The sequence below is a fragment of the Chiloscyllium punctatum genome, chromosome 12 (genome assembly GCF_047496795.1).
Source record: "Chiloscyllium punctatum isolate Juve2018m chromosome 12, sChiPun1.3, whole genome shotgun sequence".
Lineage (NCBI taxonomy): Eukaryota > Metazoa > Chordata > Chondrichthyes > Orectolobiformes > Hemiscylliidae > Chiloscyllium > Chiloscyllium punctatum.
Genome location: NC_092750.1, coordinates 82,124,994 through 82,149,228, shown reverse-complemented (window position 1 = coordinate 82,149,228; position 24,235 = coordinate 82,124,994). Strand labels below are relative to the sequence as shown.

The following is a 24,235-nucleotide window of genomic DNA, read 5'->3' as shown; positions in this document are numbered from 1 at the left end:
TGTCAAAAACACAAGCAGGAGAACAGTTTTTATGCTGGTAAAAACAGTGACTGCAGATGCTGGAAACCAAATTCTGGATTAGTGGTGCTGGAAGAGCACAGCAATTCAGGCAGCATCCAACGAGCAGAGAAATCGACGTTTCGGGCAAAAGCCCTTCATCAGGAATAAAGGCAGTGAGCCTGACGCGTGGAGAGAAAAGCTAGAGGAGGGTGGGGGTGGGGAGAGAGTAGCATAGAGCACAATGGGGAGTTGGGGAGGAGATGAAGGTGATAGGTCAGGGAGGAGAGGGTGGAGTGGATAGGTGGAAAAGGAGCTAGGCAGGACGGACAAGTCCGGACAAGTCAAGGGGACAGTGCTGAGCTAGAAGTTTGAAACTAGGATGAGGTGGGGGAACGGAAAATGAGGAAGCTGTTGAAGTCCACATTGATGCCCTGGGGTTGAAGTGTTCTGAGGTGGAAGATGAGGCGTTTTACCTCCAGGCGTCTGGTGGTGAGGGAGCGGCGGTGAAGGAGGCCCAGGATCTCCATGTCCTCGGCAGAGTGGGAGGGGGAGTTGAAATGTTGGGCCACGGGGTCGTTTGGTTGATTGATGCTGCCTCGGAGTCTCAGTGGGACCTAAGGGGCAACCTTTTCACGCAGAGTGTGGTGTCTCGGAGATGCTGCACTGCAGTATTTCATTGCTCATCCCTGCATTAAACAGGAATTCATTAGAAATTGTATCAAAGGAGGTGTGATAATTTTTGAAGACTTAAGTCTTTGTATAATCAGGGACAGACACATTGGCAAGACTGATATTATCCGAAATCCTCCTTGATTGTTTTTGTCAGTGTTTCTTTGAATAACACATTGTGCAAATAGCTAGGGATGTAACTATCTCAGATCGACCATTGGGTGATGAAGCTGAGTGAGTGAGTAATATCACACCGAGATCCTCCAAGAAATTATACCGGAATTCAAAGAGATTATGACATTTTAAAGTGACCATAAATCACACCCGAGCATCAGTAACAAAGTCCATTATATGATATTGAGAGAGAACTGACCAAGGTAAACAGGGGAAACAGACTGAAATGTCAGGCTGTAAATGAACAGTGGAAAACATTTGGAGCCAGACAGACCGAGAGACGTACAGCACATAAACGGACACTTCGGTCCAACTCGTCCACGCCGACCAGATATCCTTTCCTAATCTCGTCCCATCTGCCAGCACTTGGCCCATATCCCAATAAACCCTTTTTGTTCATATACCAATTCAGATGCCTTTTGAATGCTGGAATTGTACCAGACTCCACCACTTCCTCTGGCAGTACATTCCATACATAACCACACTCTGCGTGAAAAGGTTTCCCCTTAGGTCCTTTTTAAATCTTTCATCTCTCACCCTAAACCTACGCCCTCCATTTCTGGTCTCCACTTCCCCAGGGAAAAGACCTTGTCTATTTATCCTATCCATGCCCTTCATGATTTTATAAACCTCAGGAATGTGACCCCTTAGCCTCTGACGCTCCAGAGAAAACAGTCTCAGTCGTTTCTGCCTCTCCCGATATCTCAAATCCTCCAACCCTGGCAACATCCTTGTAAAACTTTTCTAAACACTTTCAAGTTTCACAACATCCTTCTAATAGGAAAAAGACCAGAACTGCATGCAATATCCCAAAAGTGCCCTAACCAGTGAGCTGTACAGCTGCAACATGACCTCCAAACTCCTATAATCAATGCTCTAACCAATAAAGGAAAGCATACCAAACACCTTCTTCACTATCCACTTACCTAGGTAACACTTACGGGGGCATGGGCATGGACATGGATTGGACGGTGAGTGTGGTGGGCGGGGGGGCGGAGTTGAACGGATTTGGGGACGGGCTGAGGGTGATGTAGGATGTGTCTGGGAGGTGGGAGCAGGTGGCGGGTGGATGGTGGGATCAGATGGTTTTGGGGGCAGGATTTGCTGTTGGGTCGGTGACGTTGAGAGTCGGGTGGGGGCGGTGTTGGATGGGTTTGGAGGCGTGCGGGGTGTGTTTTTAGGGTTTGGCAGGGTGTGGGGGCTCACTCATGGCTTGCTGCTGCCTAGTCACCTGAACAGGGAGCAGACTGGACTGAAAACTCCGAGCCCCAGAGGAAAGGTATTGAATCGATTAACTGAATAATCAATTAACCAAACGAAATAGTGCCCGCCCATCTCGTTCAGATAATCGAGGTTCCTCTGTAAACCATCTGGAATATACCCTAGTGTTGTGTGAGTTTTACCTTCACCCAATCAACCCCTGCTCGATCCTGCTGAATGGCCCCAATATTGGCCCAGTTCCAGTTTAAGACCTAAATCTGTCAACCTGCCTGATCTTTTCCCACAACTATGTTAAAACAAAGACAGTTGTGGTGACTGGACGCAATGTGCTCTCCGACTGGTACTTCAGTCACTTGCCTGACCTGGTTTTCTGAGGAGGGGTCCAGTGTTGCACCCGCCTGAGTACCATAGAGCCCTCTACGTCTTGATTGAGGAAACTTTCTTGAACACATTTACAAATTCCACCCAGTGCGGGCCTTTTACACTCTGGGTGACCCAGTCAATCCAGGGGCAGTTAAAATCTCCATCCAATACTACTCTATTATTTGTATAGGTACCTGCAAACTCACGACACATTTGCTCCTCTCGGACCCGCTGGCTATTTGAGGGTCTAGAACACGATCCCAGCAGACTGACCATCCCCTCTTTGTTTCTAACTATTCAATTTATGGCCTCATTTGATGACTGCTTATCAGAATTGTCTTGATGAACAGTTGTTATTTCCTTGCGAATCAAAAGGACAACTCCCCCTCCTCACTTACTTGTCCTTCAGTCACGCCTGTAGTTTCTGTATCCTGGAACACTGAGCTGCCAGTCCTGCCCTTCTCTCAGCCATGTTTCGGATATGGCTACAATATCCCAGTCCCCAGAGCTAATCTATGCTCTGAGCTCGTCTGCCTTACCAGTCAGGCCTCGTGTGTTGAAATAAATGCCCTTTAAACCAGATATCTTTCCGTCCCTCGACTGTGCCCCTGGATATCCTGAATAGGTAACTTGCTCTTGATGGCTGATGTATTTCCCCTGACTTTTCGATGGTCCCTCTCTCACTCAGAGTCTCAACTCCCTGCCAAACTAGTTTAAATCCACCTGGGTAACACTAGCTAATCTCCTCCCTGGGATACTTGTGCCCCTTTGCTTCAAGTGCAAACTATCCCCTTTGTACCGGTCCCCTCTACCCCAGAAGAGATCCCAATGACCCAAGAACTGAAAACCTTGCCCAATTTACCAGCTCCTCAGCCACACATCCATCCATCCTACCTTTCTATTTCTATCCTCACTGGCACTTGGCACTGGGAGTAATCTGGAGATCATTAAGGTCAATATCCTGCTTTTTTAACTTCCCACCTGACTCCCTGTACTCATTTCACAGGACCCCATCCATCTGTCTACCTCTGTCATGTGGACCAATGTTCACAATGACCTCTGGATGTTCACCCTCCCCTTTCATAATGTTCAATAACGACTCAGAGACATCCTTGACCCTGGTACCTGGGAGGCAGCACACCATTCTGGGGTCTCTTCTGGAGTCACACAGTCTCCTGTCTGTCCCCCTCACAACTGTGCCTCCTATCAGTATCACGATCATTACAGAGGATCTGGCAAACATAGACTGGGAGGAACTCCCTGCAGTTGGGTCAATGTTAGGAAAGTGGAGTATTTTAAAGTGATGCAGTGAGAACGCAGGACCCGTGTGCTCCTTGAAGAGTGAATAGTAAAGGCAGCAAGTCCAGGGAATACTAATCAAGTGATGTCGTGAGTTTGATAAAGGAAATACAGTGCAATAAAATCAGGTGAAGCCCTTCACAAGTATAAAGAGTGCAAGCAGATTGTGGAAAATGAGGGACAAGCAATGGTCATGAAATATATTTGGCAGATACGATTGCGGAAAAGCCACAAGTATTTTATCAGCATCGTGAGAGTAAGAGGATTCCCAACGAAAGAGGGAGGCCTGTGAGAAAGCAAAGGGACAATCTGTGCATGGAGCCAGAGGAAGCAGGTGAGGTCTTCAATGAATACTTCCCATCTGTGTTCACACAGGTGAAAGACACTGTCGCCGGGGATTTCAGTTGGGATGCTGAGGTTCCAGAATATGTTAAGATCAATAAGGAGGAGGTATTAAATGTTTTCACAGGCATAAAGGTGGAGAAATCCCCAGTGCCCAGGGAAATGTATCCCAGGCTGCTATGTCATTCAGAAAAGGACATCTGTCTACCATCACGTTTTCTGCACGACTTGGCCACAGCAAAGTATTTGCCTCCCAATTACCATCTTCAAAGGCCAAGCAAGTTACTCAGTTCAAGGGCAGCTAGGACTGGGCAAGAAAGGCTGGTCAGCCAGAGACACCCACATCCCATACCTGATTTAATAAATAACCCATTTGGATGGTCCCACTGGAACCGTGCTGGGAGCAGTGTCCTGGCCAATCATGTCAGTAGGTTTATGGAAAGGGCTTTAAACTGACAGAGAGGATGCTGGGACATGGTTCAGGTGAAAGGAGCTTTCCAAATCCTAAGAGAAAAGGCGAAACAATGGAACAGCATGGGAATGTGGCTGAAGGCAATCAGAAAGGAACAGGATGGGACAGAGTTTAACTAAAATTGTACATCAGCGAATAGATTTGTGACAGAAAATTGTGGGAAAGAGTAAGTTATTTTTTTTTAAATGGACAACGTCACTGTAATAAGGTAGATGGATTTGTGACACAGAGATAAAAGATTTAGACACCAGGGAGACATGGATATACGGTGAACAAAAATTTTCAATGATTCCCAATCTTGCGGAAACTCAGGAAAAATTGGGTAACACTAAAAATAATGGATACCAAAGGCATTACAGAGAAAGCATTTGGCTGCAGATCATGAAGTAGAGTCAGTCTGAATGTAAATTACTACTTGCCAAGGACACAAGCAGCAGAACAGTTTTAGCCACTGAACAGTATACCATTGGTCATCATTGCATTACACAGGGACTCGTTGGAATTTTTTAAAAAAGGCATTGTGATAATTTTTGAAAACTTCAATATTCGTATAATCTGGGACAACACACGGTCAACATTGATATTGGAATAGGACTTCGGTTATATTTTCTTTCAGTGTTTCTTTGAAAAACGAATTGTGCAACTGTTCAGGGACATAACCATCGCAGAGCGACCGTGTAATGAAACTTAGTGAATGAGTCATGTCACCTGCAGAGATCCTTCAGGAAATTGTGGTAAAGTGCAGTTTAAAGAAATATAAAGTTTTAAAGGGATTCACAGAGGACAAGTTACAACTAGAAACAAAAAAGCCAATTACATGTGTGTGAGAGGAGAATTGACCAAGGTAAACAGGCTAAACAGACTGAGACATGTGTCTGTAAATCGACAGCAGAAAACATTTGAAGGAACAGTGTAAAACACTCAACAGAAGGACATTCCATTGAAACAGTATAAACCTCAGCAAGAAATCCCCACTGGTCCCGCACACAGGACAAAAGGGATCATACTAGATTATGAGGCTGAGAGGATCACCAAAAAGTACGTAAAATCCTGAAGTGAGAGAGTGTTTTAGGAGTAAATTTTAAATAGATTGCAAAGGGTATACTAGCAGGAGGAGGGCAGTGGGAAGGGGAACCATGGTCAGGGTTTATTGACACGATAGGAACAGGGAGAGGTGAAGGTGCTGGAGGTGGTGAGAGTGTTACAGGGAGTGGTCAGGGCCTGAACGGTGTTACAAAGCCAGGACAGATTGCTGTAGCTGGAGGGGTTTGCAGAGGTAGGGAGGGACATATGGATTTTTATTTATTCATTCCTGGGATGTGGTTGTCACTAACTGGACTAACATTCTTTGACCCAACTGCTAATTACCCAGAGGGTAGCTCAGAGTCAGCCATATTGCTGTGGGTCTGGTGTCACGTGCAGGCCAGACCAGGTTAGAATGTCAGATGGTCTTCTCTAAAGGACGTAAGTGAACCAGAGGAGTTCTTCCGACTGATCAACAATGTTTTAATGATGGTCCCACCAATGTCTTATACAGATACAACATGACATCCCAACTCTTACTCTTAATGCTCTCCCCAATGAAGGTAACCGTCCCAAATGCCTGCTTCACCAGCCTGTCTACCTGGGACACCACATTCAAAGAACTGTCTACCTGCATCCCTGGGTCACTGACAGACAACACTACCCAGGGCCCGAACATTAACTATACAGGTCCCACCCTGGTTTGTTTCACCAAAATAGAACACCTCACCTTTATCTAATTGAATTCCATCTGCTTTTCTTCAGCCCACTATCCCAGCAGTACTGTTCATCCTGTTGTATCATAGATAACCTTCTCCACTGTCCACTTTCCCACCAATTTCAGTGTCACTGAAAACAATTACTTACCAGGAAACCAATATTTCCATCCAAACCATTTATCCAAATGACAAACAACAGGGGAGCCACTCCACCGCTGGTCACATGCCTCCTGTCAGAAAAACAACATGTCTCCCATCACCCTCTGTCTACAACCATCAAGCAAATTTTTGTATCCAGTTCACTAGCTCCTCCTGAATGCCATATCCTTTTACACTGATCTGAGCTTATTACCCAGTATACCAGACAGAACACACAACACAGAACAGTTCAGCCCAAGACCCTTCGGCCATGCTGCTCTGCTAACATTTTATCCGACTGTAAAATCAAACTAGCCTACATACCCTTGATATTACTCTATCCATGTATCTGTCCAAGAGTCTATTAGATGTCCCGAATGTGTCTAATTTTACTACCACCATTGGCAGTCCATCCGACCACCTGCCATCTCTATCCTTTTATCCATCCTCCAATGACCTTAAAATTATGCCGCCATGTAACAGCCATTTATGCCATAGGAGAAAAAGTCTCTGACTATTCACTCTCTCTGTGCCTCTCATCATCTTGTTCACCTCTACCAAGTCACCCCACCCCCTTCTTCACTCCAATGAGAAAAGCCTTAGCTCCCTCAAATTTTCTTCATAAGAACTGCCCTCCATTCCAGGCAGCATCCCAGTAAATCTCCTGTGTACGCTCTCTAAAACTTGCACATCCTTCCTGTAAAGATGGGATGAGAACTGAACACAATATTCCAAGTGTGGTCTCACCAGGTCGCTACAAAGATGCAGGAAAACCTCACGACTCTTGAAATCGATCCCCTTGCTAAGAAAAGCCCACATAACATATGCCTTTTTAATCAACCCTATCAATGTACGTGGCAACTTTGAGGGACCTATGGACATGGACGCCATGATCTCTCTGTTCCTCCACAATGCCAAGTATTTTGCCTTTCACCCTGTATTCTATATTCTGGTTCAACCTTCCAGAATGAATCACTTCACACTTTTCCGGATTGGACTCCATCTGCCACTTCCAGCCCAGCTCTGTGTCCTGTCAATGTCCCATTGCAACCGACAACAGCTCTCCACATTCCCCACCACTCCACCAACCTTCATGTTATTGATAAACTTACTAACCCACTCTCCAACATCCACATCCAACTCATTTATAAAAATCACAGAGAGCAGAGTCCCAGAGCTGATTGTTACAGAACCCCACTGGTCACTGAGCTCCAGGCTCAATATTGTCCATCAGCTGCTACCCTCTGTCTTCTCTGGGCCATCCAATCCTGTATCCAGACAGACAAATTTCCCTGATCCCAATTTTCCTTCTTTTCTGAATGAGCTATCAAAATATTCTGTCATATCCTCAAAGAATTCAATAAGGTTTGTGAGGCATGACCTGCCCCTCACAAACCCATGCTGTCTCTAATTTAACTATGGCTTTCCAAGTAGTCATAAATCCTTTCTTTAGAGTCCTCACCAATAATCTGCACACCACATACATTAGACCAAATCTGTAATTTCCAGAATTCTACCACTGTAATATGGTCCAGACGCTACAAATCTTCTCTCCTCTGCCATGTTCCCCAGAAGGGCACTGGAGGGTGGTGGGGATTACAGCAGGGAGGGATATCAGGACAGGAGGATTTTGCAGACATTAGGAGGGTTTCAATGCCAAAAGGAGGCTTCAGTAATTGTGAGGTTTCATGGTGATGAAGGCATTTGAGGACGGAGGGAGGATTGTAGGGAAATGAGAGGTTTCACAGTTTAGGTGCTTTGTTCGGACTGCAAGTGGTTCCTGAGTCGGGGAGGTTTAAGCACTAGTGGATATTACATAAACATGTGGTTTTGGTTGCGATGCAGGAAGCTTGAGAGTATGGGGTCTGAAGGAGGTTACACAAATGGGAAGAGTTGTCAGGAGTGCAGGTGTTTACAGAGACAGCAATGGTCTGATCTGGAGCAGAGGACCCAGATTGGGAGGGATGTGGGGACTGGAGGTGGTTTCACAGGGAGGGAGGACCATAGACCCACAGGAGGTTACAGAAATGTGGAGCACTGTAGGACTGACAGGTTCATGGAGTTGGGAATATTGGGAGGGATAGAGAAGTTTACAGGGATAAGGATGTTTGTAGGACTTGGCTGGATTACACAGACAGGGACTGTTTGAGGGAGCTGAGCAGATTACAGAGATAAAGAGGTTTGTATCGACTGGAAGAACAAACAGAGATATGGAGGGTCATCGTGACTGAATGATCAACTCGGTTTAGTCATCACGGATTTGGCAGAGGAAGATACTGTCTGAGGAATTCAGTTCAGTTTTTTTGAAATGGTGCTTTAGTATATTGATGAAGGCAGTGCAGATGATGTGGTTTACATGGACTTGAATAAGTCCTTAAACAAGATCCAACACGGAAGGCTGGTCCAAAAGGACTGGGTTCTAAGGCAAGTTGGCAAATTGGATGCAAAATTGGTGGATCGAATATTTTCACCACCGGGTGTACCACAGGGAACTGTGCAGGAACCATTGAACATTAATAACTCGGATGTGAAAGCAAAAGGTATCATTAGTCGGTTTGCAGATGACATGAAAGGTGAGGGTGTTGTTCACAGTGAGGAGGATGGTCTCTGTCTGCTGTCCGATGTCGATCGGATGATAATCTAAGCAGAGTTTAGTTCTGATTGAAGTGAGGTAATACTCTGTGGGAGGTACGATAAGAGAAGTACAGACATAATAAACGGTAGGTCCTTGCGGAGAACTGAGGAATACAGGGACCTTGGTGGACAAGTCCATAGATCCCTGAAGGTGTCAGCACAGGGAGACAGGGTGGGAAAGGCACCTCAACTGGGAGTGGGAGAGGGACCCATATCCTGGTGGGGTGAATTGCGAGAGATGCTTGAGAGGATATAACCTGGTCTGGCAGGGTGTTGGACCTTAAATAAACGTAAGGCCAGAAAGAAGATTGAGGCTGGTATACGAGTTAAAGACAGCAATTTCAGCAGACAAGGCAGGCAAGAACATAGCAGGGAATGGGGGAAAACTGATGAGTAAACTGCATTTATTTCAATGCAAGGGGCCAGACAGCTAAGGAAGATGAACTCAGGGCATGGATTGGAACATGGGACTGGGATATTATAGTTATTACAGAAACACAGCTGAGGGAGGGGCAGGACTGGCAGTTCATTGTTTCAAGGTAGAGATGCTACAGGAAGGGGAGGCAAGAGAGGACGTGTGGTAGTGGGTTCTGATTGCATGATTCATCACAGCAGTACTTAGGGAGGATATTCCTGTGGGATCACCCAGTGAAACTGTGTTCGGGGAACAGAGAAATAAGAATGGGTCATCACTTTGATAAGATCGGACTGCTGACCCCGAAAATCTGTGGCAGACTGAGGAACAAATATGTCGGGACATCTTAAATAACAAGCATAATAATAGGGCTGTTATGGTTGGGGTTTTGCAACTTTCCAAACCGAGACTGGGACTGCCAGTGTTCAGTGTTTGCAAGGGAGGAATTTGGTAATTGTGTTCCAGAAAACTCCCAATCAATATGTAAATGGACTGAAAAGAGAAAGGGGCAAAACCTGACCTCCACTTGGGAATTAAGGTAGGGAAAGGGACTGAGATGTGAGTGGGAAAGCATTTTGCCAAAGTGACCACAGTTCTTGTAGTTTGAAAATAGCTTTGGATAAGGACAGGCCTGGTCCACAAGTGCAAGTTATAAAATGGAGCCTGACCAAACTTGATCGATTTCGCCAGGAACTTACAAAATGTGATTTGGGAACGGAATTATTTACAGGGAAAGTGAAGTTTGGCAAGTGAGAATATTTTGAAAGTGAGATAAATTAAGTGATCAGCGCCAGCATTTTCCTGTTTGTGTGCAGGTCAATGCTGACAGCATTCAGAAACACTGGCTGTCTATTGAGGGTCTGGTCAAGGAAAAGGGGGGACATGTCAGGTATAGCCAGCTGGATCAAGGGAATCCCTGAGGATATACAGTGACTTTAGGAATACACTTTGAGTAGAAAACAGGAATGGAGAAAGGCTAAATGAAATAGCCTCAGCAGAGAAGGAAAGGGGAATCCAAAAGTGATTGTATCAGTATATTAAGAGTGCACAAGTAATTCAGGACAAAATAGTGTCCTTTCGTGATCAATGAGGCCATCGATGTGTGGAACTGCAGGATATTTGCTAAGATCCTAAACAATTTTTTCACTTCAGAAATTACTGTGGACAAAGACTGGGGAACTCGGGGACAAGAGTAAAACATTAGACCACAAATGGAGTTCTCTGCAATTCCAGTCTCTCTGCTACAGGAAGGATGTTGTGAAACTTGAAAGGGCTCAGAAAAAATTAACAAGATATTGCCCGGGTTGTCACTGGAGAATCGGAGACTGAGGGATGATCTTACAGAGGTCCTGATATGAACATGAGCGGCATGGATAGGGTAAGCATTCAAGGCCTTTTCCCAGAAGGTGGGGAGTCCAAAAATAGAGGGCATAGGTTTAAGGTTAGAGGTGAATGGTTTACAGAGGGACTGAAGGGACAGCTTCTTCACACACATGGTGATGGGTGTATGGAATGAACTGAGAGAGAAAATAATGGAGACTGATACAATTACAACATTTAAAAGGTATCTGGATGGGCATCTGAATAGTAAGGGTGTAGACGTATGTGGGCCAAATGCTGGAAAAGGGAATGGATTTATTTAGATCTTCTGGTAAGCCTGGACGAGTTGGGGACCAAAGGGGTCTGTTTCTATGCTGTAGATCTCTATGACTTGAAAAGAGTGCATGTTATAGAAGAGGTGGTGCTGGAGGTTTTAAAACACAAAGGTATGGCAATTTCCAGAACCTGATTAAGTGTATCACAGGACACTGTGGGATGCTGGGGTAGAAATTGTCGAGCCCCCTAGCAAAGGTATGTGTACTACTGACAGCCACGTGTGATGGGCTGGCAGGCTGGAGGGTGGCATCATGGACAGTGAAGGATGTTTTCTGAGATTACAAAGGGATCTTGATGAAGGGAGTGAATGGGCTGAAAAACTAGAGATGGAATTCAATCTGAATAAATACGAAGGAATGCATTTTGTAAAACAAACAAGGGTAGAGCTTATACAATTAATGTTAGGGCCTCGGTTCATGTTTTAGAGCAGAGGGACCTTTGGGTTCAAGTACATAATCCTTGAAGTTTGCATCACAGGATGGATAAAACAGTGCTTGGCATGCCTGACTATTGCTCAGTCCATTGAGTGGAGGATTTGGGACGTCATGTTGAGATTGTACAGACATTTCCGAGGCCTGTTCTGCAATACTCTGTCCAGTTCTGGTCGCCCAGTTAACAGGGAGGATAATAATAAGCTGCAGGGGGTTCAGAAGAGATTTACCAGGAGATTGCTGGGTATGGAAGGCTTGAGTTCGGAAAAATGGCTGGATAGGCTGTGTCTTTTTTCACTGGAGCCTGGAGGTTGAGACATGATGCTATAAAGGTTTATGAAATAAAATGAGGTATATAGATCAATTTAATGGTAGTTGCCTTTTCCTCAGGATGGGGGAGTCTCAAGAGGAGGGGGCACATTTTTAAGGTTAGAGGAGAGAGATGTTGAAAAAAAGATATGGGGCAATTTGCTACACAGAGGGTGGTTTGAGTGTGGAATGAACATCCTGAGAAAGGGGTTGATGTGGGTACAATGACAACATTTAAAAGATATTTGAATAAACAGGTGAATAGGGAAGTGTTGGAGTGATACGGGCCAGCAACAGGCAGCTGGGAAGAGTTTAGTTTTAGATTATGGTGGGTATCAACTGAAGGGTCAGTTTCCATGTTGTATGACTCTATGACAAGAATATGGTTTGATTCCATTATTGAAGAAAGGATCAGGGCTGGGTCCACTGATGTGCATCATCTACATAAACGATTTGGTTGAAAATATAGGAGTGATTGTGTGAAAGTTTGTTGATGATCAAATGAATGGTGTAGTGGGCAGTAAATACGGTTATCAAAGGGGATACTGACCAACTGGGCCAGTGGACCAAGGAAGGAAAGATGGAGTTTAATTCAGGATTTTGTTAAGACAAACCAGGGAGGACGAACACAGTTAATGGAAGGGCTCTGGCCAGGGTTTTTGAACAGAGAGAGAGAGACCAGGGAGTGCAAGTTACATTGTTCCTCGGAAATGGCATCACAGGTGGACAGGGTGGGGAAAGCGACATTTGACACATTTGCCGACATTGGCCAGCACTTTGTTACATACATTGGAGATATTTGTAACATTGTCCTAAATATTTCCCTTGGGCAGAGGAGGCCACGGGGTGACCCTAAGAATGTTGAATAACCAAGGGTAGGTGAGTCCAAAACTAGAGAGTATAAACGGGAGGTGAGAGTGCAAGGATTTAAAGAGGGAGCTGAGGGGGAACATTATCCACAGAGGATGGTGCAGAGACGGAACAGACTGCCTCAGGCACATGGGAGAAACAAGAACAATTGTACAGCATGGAAAAGACATCTGGGCAGGTACATGGAGAGGCGAAGGTTTGAAGAGATAAGGGCCAAAGGCAGGCAAATGAGACTCATTCAGTTTAGGTAACATGGGCAGCATTGAGGAGTTGGACCACAGGTTCTGTTTCCGTGCTGTATTACTCTGTATCCAGCTAAAGAGGATTAGTGTAACAAAATAAGGCATGTTGTAGACACTGAAGCAAGTTACAGTGATGGGTATGGTAGTCTGGAATGCAGTACATTTCAAATATGTGGAGGGACTATCGGGAAGAGAGGAGGATCCAGGGACAGGGACTATTGCAGGAGTTAAAAATGACTGAAGACACTTGTGCCCAAGCCATGCCACAGATACAGTGTTGCAGAGTAGTGAGTCTTAGTACAGTGTTGGAGGGAGAACACAGAACAGAAAGATCCCAGGCAGCATTCCCAACCTCTTGTCGGAGGCCTACTCTCCCCTCAGTTGTACTGATGCTCACTCAGACAGCACAGGACTGGATTGATAACTATGAACTCCGGATGCTGTCTCAGTGCAACATAAGTTAAAGTAGACGTGGTGATTGAGCATGGGGTGTGTCTATACTGTGCTCCCCATCCAGCACTGTATCTATATCATGTCTTGTTAGCGATGTTTGGAGCCCTCTCATTGCTCTCTGCTCTGTGCACTGGGAGTGATCTTACCTCACGGCAGGAGTTATTGAAGGCTCCAGATCTCCCTTCCCTTTGAAGATGGTTGGTCAGCCAGAGAGACAATGAGGTGATGGATGAGACACACAGCAGTTGGGAAGTCTATTGAGTCAGCAACTTCCTGACTACCTACAGGAGACATAGCGGTAGACAGAATGGGAAATTAGACTGATGCAGTGAGGGTTACACAAGGAGAATGGAAATGAGCCCCACAGATATCTGGAAAATCCCAAACTCCATCCTTGGCCTGTGCTGTTGCGTCTCTCTGGAGTGGAGAATTCTGTTAGCTCAGGATGTAGAGTAGCTGCAAGAGCGGGAGGCACTGACAGAGGCAGCAATTAGACCCAGACAGTGAGGGATACCACATGGAGAGAGACTGAGTGATATCACCAGAGTGCTGGAAGACTTCAGGATCACACAATCATGTTGGAAGAATGGGTTTGGCTTCACGTATCAGTGCTCAGGGATGAGCAACCAGTGAGCAGGTGAAGTGATGGCCTAGTAACATTATTGTTAGGGCATTTATCCAAAACCTCAGCTAATGTTCAGTGGAGGCAGGTTTGAATCCCATCATAAGATATGGTGGAATTTAAAAATCAATAATTTTAAAAATAGCAATGAACAATCGATAAACAAATATGAAACCATTGCTGATGTACAAAAATCACAATCCCTGAGATTAGATTCCCTACAGTGTGGAAACAGGCCTTTCGACCCAACTAGTCCACACCATCCCTCCAAAGAGTCACCCACTCAGACCCATCACCCTCGACCTAATACACCTAACACTGTGGGCAATGTAGCATGGCCAATTCGCCTGACCTGCGCGTCTTTGGACTGTGGGAGGAAACCCGAGCATCCGGGGGCAATTCACGCAGACACAGGGAGAATGTGCAAACTCCACACAGTCGCCCATTGCTGGAATCGAACCTGGGACCCTGGTGTTGTGAGGCAGGAGTGCTAATCACTGAGCCACCGAGCCGCCCACTTGCCCTTTCGACAACGAGACCTGATCATCCTCACGTGGTCTGCACGACATCCCCACAGCAAAGTGTTTGCCTCTCAATTGCCCACCAAAATGGCCGAGCAAGCTACTCAGCTCATGGGCAGATAGGGCTGGGCAATAAAGGCTGGTCTGCCAGAGACACCCACATCCCATACCTGATTTATGAAAAAATCCAATAGAATGGTCCCACTGGAACCATGCTGGGACCAGTGTCCTGGCCAATCATGTCAGTAGGTTTATGGACAGGGCTTTAAACTGACAGAGAGGATGTAGGGACAGGGTTCAGGTGAAAGGAGCTTTCCAAATCCAGAGAGAAAAGGTGAAGTATGGGAGCAACATGAGAATGTGTCTGAAGGCAATCAGAAAGGAACACGATGGGACAGAGTTTAACTAAAACTGTACATCAGTGAATAGATTTGTGACAGGAAATTGTGGGAAAGAGTAAATTATGATTTTTTTTGAATGGACGAAGTCTTATCAATGAGGTAGATGGATGTCTGACACTGAGATAAAAAAGATTTAGACACCAGAGAGACGTGTTTACAGGGTGAACAAAAGTTGGACATAACTATTCAATGGATCACAACCTTGCAGAAACTCAGGCAAAATGGGTAACAAAAACAATAATAGGTAAAAAAGGCATCACAGAAAAAGCATTTGGCCTCAGATCATGAAGTAGAGTCAGTCTGAATGTAAATCCTGGCTACTACTTGCCAAGGTCACAAGCAGCAGAACAGTTTTAGCCACCGAACAGCATTCCGTTGCTCATCACTGCTTTAACCAGAAACTCATTGGAATTTTTTAACAAACACATTGTGATAATTTTGGGAAACTTCAATATTCACATAATCTGGGACAGTCACACTGACAACAATGACATTGGAAGAGTTCAGAGATTTTTTTTTCCAGTGTTTCTTTGAATAACAAATTGTGCAACTGCCTAGGGAGGTAACTATCTCAGAGCGACCGTTGTGTGATGAAACTTAGTGAATGAGTAATGTCACCTGGAGAGATCCTCATGGAAATTGTGAAGAAGTGCAGTTTAAAGAAATAGAAAGTTTTAAAGTGAATCACAGAAAGGACAAGCTACAACTAGAAACAAAAATAGCCAATGACATGAGTTTGAGAGGAGAACTGACTAAGGTAAACAGGCTAAACAGACTGAAATATGTGCCTCCAAATGAACAGTGGAAAACATTTGAAGGAGCAATTTAAAACATCAACAAAAGGACATTCCATTGAAACGGACAAATCCTCAGCAAGAAATCCCCATCGGTCCCTCACTCAAGTAAAAAGGATCATATTAGATTATCGGGCTTGGAGGATCACCAAAAAGTACTTAAAATCCTGAAGTGGGAGAATGTTTTAGGAGTAAGTTTAAAAGGGATTGCAAAGGATCTGCTCGCAGGAGGAGGTCAGATGGAAGAGGGAATAATTGTCAAGGCTTTATGTCACAAAAGGAACTGGGAGAGCTGAAGGTGCTGGAGGTGGTGAGAGTGTTACAGAGAGGGGTCAGGGTCTGAACGGTGTTACAAAGCCAGGACGGATTGCTGCAGCTGGAGGGGTTTGCAGAGGTAGGAAGGGACATATGTATTTTTTATTTATTCATTCATGGGATGAGGGTGTCACTGATTGGACCAACATTCTTTGCCCCACTGCTAATTTCCCAGAGTATAGCACAGAGTCAGCCATATTGCTGTGGGTCTGGTCTGATGTGCAGGTCAGACCAGGTTAGAATGTCAGATGGTCTTCTCTAAAGGACGTAAGTGAACCAGATGAGTACTTCCTACTGGTCAACAATGCTTTTATGGTGGCCTCATTAATGTCCTGTACAGCCACAACGTGACATCCCAACTTCTACTTTCAATGCTCTGCCCAAAGAAGATAACCATCCCAAACGCCTGCTTCAACAGCCTATCTACCTGTGACACCACTTACAAAGAACTGTCTACCTGCATCCCTGGGTCTCTGACTGACAACACTACCCAGGGCCCGAACATTAACTGTACAAGTTCCGCCCTGGTTTGTTTCACCAAAATGGAACACCTCACATTTATCTAATTAAACTCCATCTGCTATTCTTCAGCCCACTATCCCAGCAGTACTGTTCATCCTGTTGTATCATAGATAACTTTCTTCACTGTCCACTTTCCCACCAATTCCAGTGTCACTCAAAAAACTTACTTAACACAAAACCAATGTTCCCATCCAAACTATTTATCCAAATGACAAACAACAGTGGGCCCACTTCACCGCTGGTCACATGTCTCCAGTCAGAAAAACAACATGTCTCCCATCACCCTCTGTCTCCTACCATCCAGCCCAATTTTGTATCCAGTTGACTAGCTCCTCCTGAATGCCATATCCTTTTGCATTGATCTGAGCTTATTACCCAGTTTATCATACAGAACGTAGAACACAGAACAGTACAGCACAAGACCCATCGGCCATGGTGCCATGCCCAACTTTTACACGACTGTAAGATCAAACTAATTTAGATAACCTTCATTTTGCCTATCCAGGAGTCTGTTAAAGTGTCCCGTTCCAATCACCCACCACTCTCTGTGTAAAGAACCTACATCTGAAATCTCCCCTTACCCATCCTCCAATCACCTTACAATTATGCCCCCTTGTACCATGTATGCCATGGGATAAAGAGGTCTCTCACTGCTCACTCTATCTTTGCCTCACACCATCTTGTTCACCTCTACCAAGTCACACTCTTCTTCACTCCAATGAGAAAAGCCTTAGCTCCCTCAACCTTTCTTCATCAGACATGCTCTCCAGTCCAGGCAGAATCCTGGTAAATCTCCTCTTTACCCTCTCTAAAGCTTCCACATCCTTCCTGTAATGAAGGGATCAAAACTGAACACAATATTCTAATTGGGATCGAAACAGGGCTGTATAGAGCTGCAGCATAACCTCATGGCTTTAAAACTGAATCCCCCCAGCTAATGAAAGCCAATACAACATATTCTTTCTTAACAACACTATCAGCTTGGTGGCAAATTTGATGGATCTCTGGTCATGAAATCCAAGATCCATCTGTTCCTCCACACTATTCAGTATTCTGCCTTTACCCCTGTATTCTGCATTCAAGTCTCACCTTCCAGAATGCATCACTTCACACTTTTCCCGATTTGACTTCATCTGCCACTTCTCAGCCCAGCTCTACATCCTGTCAATGTCTCATTGCAACCTCAAGCAGACATCCACACTATTCACCACTCCACCAACCTTCGTGTCATTATCAAATCATTATCAATCTTTCTTACCCACTCTTCCACTCACACATCCAAGTCGTACATGAAATCACAAAGAGCAGAGAGTTTTTGACCTCTCCCTGCAGAAAACCACTGGTCACTGAGTTCCAGGCTGAATGCTTTCCATCTGTCATCACCCTCTGTCTTCGATGGGCCAGGAATTCTGTATCCAGACAGGCAGGTTTCCCTGTATCCCATGCTCTCTACTTTCTCAATGAGCCTTAAATGTGTTTTGTCACATTCTCAAAGGATTCAATAAGATTCTGTGAGGCATGACCTGTCCCTTACAAAATCATGATGACTTCCTCTAATCAAACTATGGTTTTCCAAGGAATCATAAATCCTGTATCTCAGAGTCATCTCCAATAATCTGCACATCACAGACAGAAGACTGACAGGTCTGTGATTCCCAGGATTACCTCTATTCCCTTTCATGAACAACGCATGGCTGATTCACCTAACCTGCACATCTTTGGGCTGTGGGTGGAAACCGGCGCACCTGTCGGAAACTCACGCAGACATGGGGAGAATGTGCAAACTCCACACAGACAGTTGCATGGGGCTGGAATTGAAATCGCATCCCGAGTGCTGTGAGGCAGCAGTGCTAACCATTGAGCCAACGTGCTGCCCCATATAACTCTCTAGAGCTTCTGATCCTTGGTTCCTCAAACTTAAGTTAGCTTCCTTCTTCCTCTTGATGTTCGACATCCCTTGGAACCTTGTCAAATGCTTTGCTGAAGTTCATGTAGACAACGCTGACTGCTCTGCCTTCATCTATTGCTTGGTCAACTCATCAAAGAGTCAATCCGGTTTGTGAAACACGGTTTCCCACTCAGAAAGCCATGCTGACTATCTCTAATCAGCCCTTGCCTTTCCAAATATATGTAGCTCCTTTCTCTCAGAATCTCCTCCAACAACTTACCCAGCATTGGCTCACTGGGTTATGATTTCCTAGCTTTTCCCTGCAGACCTTAAGTGATGGTACAGCATTAGCCACCCTCCAGTCTTCCGGTAACTCATTGTGTCTGTTGATAATATAAATATCTCTGTTGGGGTCACTGCAATCTCTTCCCTAACTTCCCATGAATATTCAAGGATAGACCTAATGAGCTACTGAGGATTGATCTACCTTTATTTGTTTTAAGATTCCAGCACTTTTTCTTCTCTGTTGAGGATCTTTTTCTAGACATCACTATTTATTTCCCCAAGTTCCCGAGCTTCCCTGTCTTTCTCCACAGTAAATGCTAACAACACTATTTTGTCTAATATATCACGCACCTCCTGACAGTTAAGGTGCCCTATTCTCTACCAAGTTACTCTTTAGCCTTTAGTGAAACTTGTGTAAAGGTTTCTGAAAATTCAAATAAACCATATCCTCGGTACAGCCGCTCCTACACCCGTATCTATTCTGCCATTTATATTCACACCAATAAAAATAAAATCCAACAGGTTAAAAAACACATTCTCTTTTTATTAAAAGTGTTTCTAAGGGTCCAGTTATTGTTCACTGAGATATACTTTCAAACATATTTCAGCTCACGACATACTGTCAGGTTAACACGATTTGGTTTCAGACTGGCAGCAGAAAGGGTTATGGGAGTTCATGTTTATCAATCTGACAAAGGTAGCTTACAGGTTCAACAGGTAATAGATGTTTTGGAAATAAGGAGGGTCGTGGGGACTGAAGGACATTATGGAGATAGGGAGTGATGTCGGGCCTGAAAGGGGCCAAAGAGATCTGCAGGGCTGTTGGGTCTGAAGGAGGTTGCACAGATCAGGAGGATCATGGGGATTGAAGGAGGTTACTCTGAACGGGAGGGTCGTTGGGTCAGAATGAGATTATGGAGATAGGGAGGGTCGTGGGGCCTTTTGGAGTTTATGGAGTTAGGGAGGTTTGTGGGGAATGATTCAGGTTACATAGATAGGAAGAGTTGTGGGGACTGAAGGAGGTTATATAGATAGTAAGTTTATAGAGAAGCACAGGAAAGAAGACCAGGTATCGGCCATTTGACCAGAGTGGGTCCCACCATTCAATATGATCACGACTGATCATTTAACCCAGTACAGTATTCCTGCTTTCACACCTTACTCTGATATTATAGTGACTACTGGCATTTAGTGATACAGCGGGCTGCAGTAACTGGGATGGGGGTGGGTGGGGGGGGGGGTGTCTTACAGAGATAGGGAGGGTTGTGGAAGCTGGGACAGGTGACATATACAGGGCGGGTTTTAGGAATGGGAGGACTTTACAGGGATTTGGAGGAATGCAGGGATGGGACGTGATAACAATCACAGGGAGGATTTGGGAGTTTGATCTGAGACGGGTACAGCTGAGAACAGAAGTGAGTCAAACATTCAGGACAGGTAGGGACAAGGTAGGACTAATAAATCAAGCTGCATTTATTTCAATGCAAGGGGCCTAACAGGGAAGGCAGATTAACTCAGGGCATGGTTAGGCACATGGGACTGGGATCTCATAGCAATTACAAAAACATGGCTCAGGGATGGGCAGAACTGGCAGCTTAATGTTCCACGTTACAAATGCTACAGGAAGGATAGAAAGGGAGGCAAGAGAGGAGGGGAGTGGCATTTTTGATAAGGGATAGCATTACAGCAGTGTTGAGGAAGGATATTCCCAGAAATACAACCAGGGAAGTTATTTGGGTGGAACTGAGAAATAAGAAAGGGATGATCAGTTTATTAGGATTGGATTACAGACCCCCCAAAAGTCAAAAGGAAATTGTCAAACAAAATTGTAAGGAGATCTCAGCTATCTGTAAGAATAATAGGGTAGGTACGGTTGGGGTATTTCACTTTCCAAACATCGACTGGGACTGCCATAGTGTTAAAGGTTTAGATGAAGAGGAATTTCTTAAGTGTGTACAAAACAATTTTCTGATTCAGTTTGTGGATGCACCGACTAGAGAAGGTGCAAAAGTTGACCTACTCTTGGGAAATAAGGCAGGGCAGGTGACTGAGGTGTCAGTGGGGGAGCACTTTGGGGACAGCGACCATAATTCTATTTGTTTTAAAATCATGATGGAAAAGGATAGACCAGATCTAAAAGTTGATGTTCTAAATTGGAGAAAGGCCAATTTTGACGGTATTAGGCAAGGTCTTTTGAAAGCTGATTGGAGGCAGATGTTCGCAGCGAAAGGGACAGCTGAAAAATGAGAAGCCTTCAGAAATGAGATAATGAGAATCCAGAGAACGTATATTCCTGTCAGGATGAAAGGGAAGGCTGGTAAATATTGGGAATTCTGGATGACTAAAGAAATTGATTGTTTGGTTCAGAAAAAGCAGGAAGCATATGTCAGGTATAGACAGGATAGATCGAGTGAATCCTTAGAAGAGTATAAAGGAAGTAGGAATATACTTAAGAGGGAAATCAGGAGGGCAAAACGTGGACATGAGATAGGTCTGACAAATAGAATTAAGAAGAATGCAAAGGGATTTTACAAATATATTAAGGATAAAAGGGTAACTAGGGAGAGAATAGGGCCCCACAAAGATCAGTAAGGCGGCCTTTGTGTGGAGCCGCAGAAAATGGGGGATATACTAAATGAATATTTTGCATCAGTATTTACTGTGGAAATGCATATGGAAGATATAGACTGTAGGGAAATCGATGGTGACATCTTGCAAAACATCCAGATATACAGAGAAGGAAGTGCTGGATGTCTTGAAATGGTAAAAGGTGAATAAACCCCCAGGAACTGATCAGGTGTAGCCGAGAACTCTGTAGGAAGCTAGAGAACTGATTACTGGGCCTCTTGCTGAGATATTTGTATCATCAATAATCACAGGTGAGGTGCCAGAAGACTGGAGGTTGGCAAACGTGATGCCACTGTTTAAGAAGGGTGGTAAGGTCAAGCCAGGGAACTATAGACCAGTGAGCCTGAACTCAGTGGTGGGCAAGTTGTTGGAGGGAATCCTGAGGGACAAAATGCACATGTATTTGGAAAGGCAAGGACTGATTAGGGATAGTCGACATGGCTTTGTGCGTGGGAAATCATGTCTCATAAACTTGATTGAGTTTTTTGAAGAAGTAACAAAGAATATTGAGGAGAGCAGATGATAGATGTGATCTATATGGACTTCAGTGAGGCATTCGACAAGGTTCCCCATGGGAGGCTGATTAGCAAGGTTAGAACTCATGGAATACAGGGAAAAGTAGCCATTTGGATACAGAACTGGCTCAAAGGTAGAAGACAGAGCGTGGTGGTGGAGGGTTGTTTTTCAGACTGGAGGCCTGTGACCAGTGGAGTGCCACAAGAATCAGTGCTGGGCCCTCTACTTTTTTCATTTACATTAATGATTTGGATGCGAGCATAAGAGGTACAGTTAGTAAGTTTACAGATGACACCAAAATTGGAGGTGTAGTGGACAGTGAAGAGGGTGACAACAAGATCTGGACCAGATGGGCCAATGTGCTAACTGGCAGATGGAGTTTATTTGAGATAAATGCGATGTGCGGCATTTTGGGAAAGCAAGTCTTAGCAGGACTTTACCACGTAATGGTAAGGTCCTAGGGAGTATTGCTGACCAAAGAGACCTTGGAGTGCAAGTCCATAGCTCCTTGAAAGTAGAGTCGCAGGTAGATAGGATAGTGAAGGCGGCATTTGGTATGCTTTCCTTTATTGGTAGGAGTATTAAGTACAGGAGATGGGAGGTCATGTTGTGGCTGTACAGTACATTGGTTTGGCCACTGTTGGAATATTGTATGCAATTCTGGTCTCCTTCCTATCGGAAAGATGTTGTAAAACTTGAAAGGGTTCAGAAAAGATTTACAAGGATGTTGCCAGGGTTGGAGGTTTTGAGCTACAGGGAGAGGCTGAACAGACTGGGGTGGTTTTCCCTGGAGCGTCGGAGGCTGAGGGGTGACCTTACAAAGGTTTACAAAATTATGAGGGGCATGGATAGGATAGGATAAATAGACAAAGTCTTTTGTCTTGTGTCAGGGAGTCCAGAACTAGAGGGCATAGGTTTAGGGTGAGAGGGGAAAGATATAAAAGAGACCTAAGGAGCAACTTTTTCACGCAGAGGGTGGTACGTGTATGGAACGAGCTGCCAGAGGATGTGGTGGAGGATGGTACAATTGCAACATTTAAGAGGCATTTGGATGGGTGTATGAATGGGAAGGGTTTGGAGGAATATGGGCCGGGTGCTGGCAGGTGGGACGAGATTGGGTTGGGATATCTGGTCGGCATGGACGGGTTGGACCGTAGGGTCTGTTTCTGTGCTGTACATTTCTACGACTCTATCACTCATAGAGGTTATAAAAATAAACTGTGTGGTCGCGTCTGGAAGAGACGAAAGCTCTCAAGGTTTGTAGTTACCGAAGGAAATTACATCAATCGGGACCAGCAGAGTTTACAGAGACTGAGTGCATTTTAGAGACAGGAAGAGTTCATAGTCATCATTAGAAATGCAGAAACTAATTTATGAGAGAAGCAGGGTCACTCTGCTTTGTGCCCAGAGACAAGGAGGAGTCTAACAGCTGGAGGAGGTTACTAAGGTACAGAACTTTTTTGTTGTTGTGACGGGAAGGTCACAGAGATCATGAAGGTAGTAGGAGTTCAAAAAAGTCACAAAGACAGGGAGGTGTTTCAGGTCTGGAAAGGACTACACTGACCAGGATGGCTGAAGGAACTGAAGAGTTGTTTTTCTTCAGTTAAGGAGAGATGTGACAGAACCCGGGATTAAAGGCAAAGGCAGAAACTTGGAGAGTTTTACTGATATGAGGAGCTTACAGGGATAAGCAGGATTGTAGGGGCTGATAGAGATAGGGGAAGTGGTATCGATGAAACAGAAAATGGAGAAACTGACAGACATAGGGAGGGTTCTGTGGAACAGATGAATTTATAGACAAGATGGTGATAATGAAGCCTGAGAATTTTCTCATGTTCCTTGCCCAGCATTGTTCCAACATCATCCCCTCAGTATCTGAATTAAAGTCCACTAACTCCACCCTGTGCTGTTTACTGTGAGTGATCTTACCGGCTGCAGGATTTACTGAAGGCTCCAGATCTCACTCTCCATCTCTCTCTGGCTGAACAACTGTCTTCAATGTGGTGATGGACGAGACAGGAATTGGGAATTCTGCTGAGTCAGGGACATCAGGAATACCTACAGGAGACAGAGAAGTGGACAGAATGGGAAATTAGACTAATGCAATGAAGGTTACACATGGAGAATGGCACTGAGTCCCACAGAGATCTGGAAATTCCCAGTCTCCATGCATGGCCTGTGCAGTTGCTTCCCTCTGGAGTGGAGAATGCTGTTGGCTCAGGATCTGGAGTAGCTGCAAGAGTGAGAGACACTGACAGAGGCAGCAATTAGACCCACACAGTGAGGGATACCATATGGAGAGAGACAGTGATA

The 24,235-nt window shown here is 44.8% G+C and overlaps 1 long non-coding RNA gene across 1 annotated transcript in view; it reads right to left on the bottom strand.

The window, feature by feature from the left end:
• LOC140483492 (uncharacterized) overlaps window positions 1–23,976 on the bottom strand; it is a 31,283-nt gene extending 7,307 nt beyond the window's left edge. Inside the window, exon 1 of the long non-coding RNA XR_011961980.1 lies at window positions 23,852–23,976. This is a non-coding gene — a long non-coding RNA (uncharacterized lncRNA). The remainder of the gene's footprint in view (window positions 1–23,851) is intronic.
• Between the last annotated feature and the right edge of the window lie 259 nt (window positions 23,977–24,235).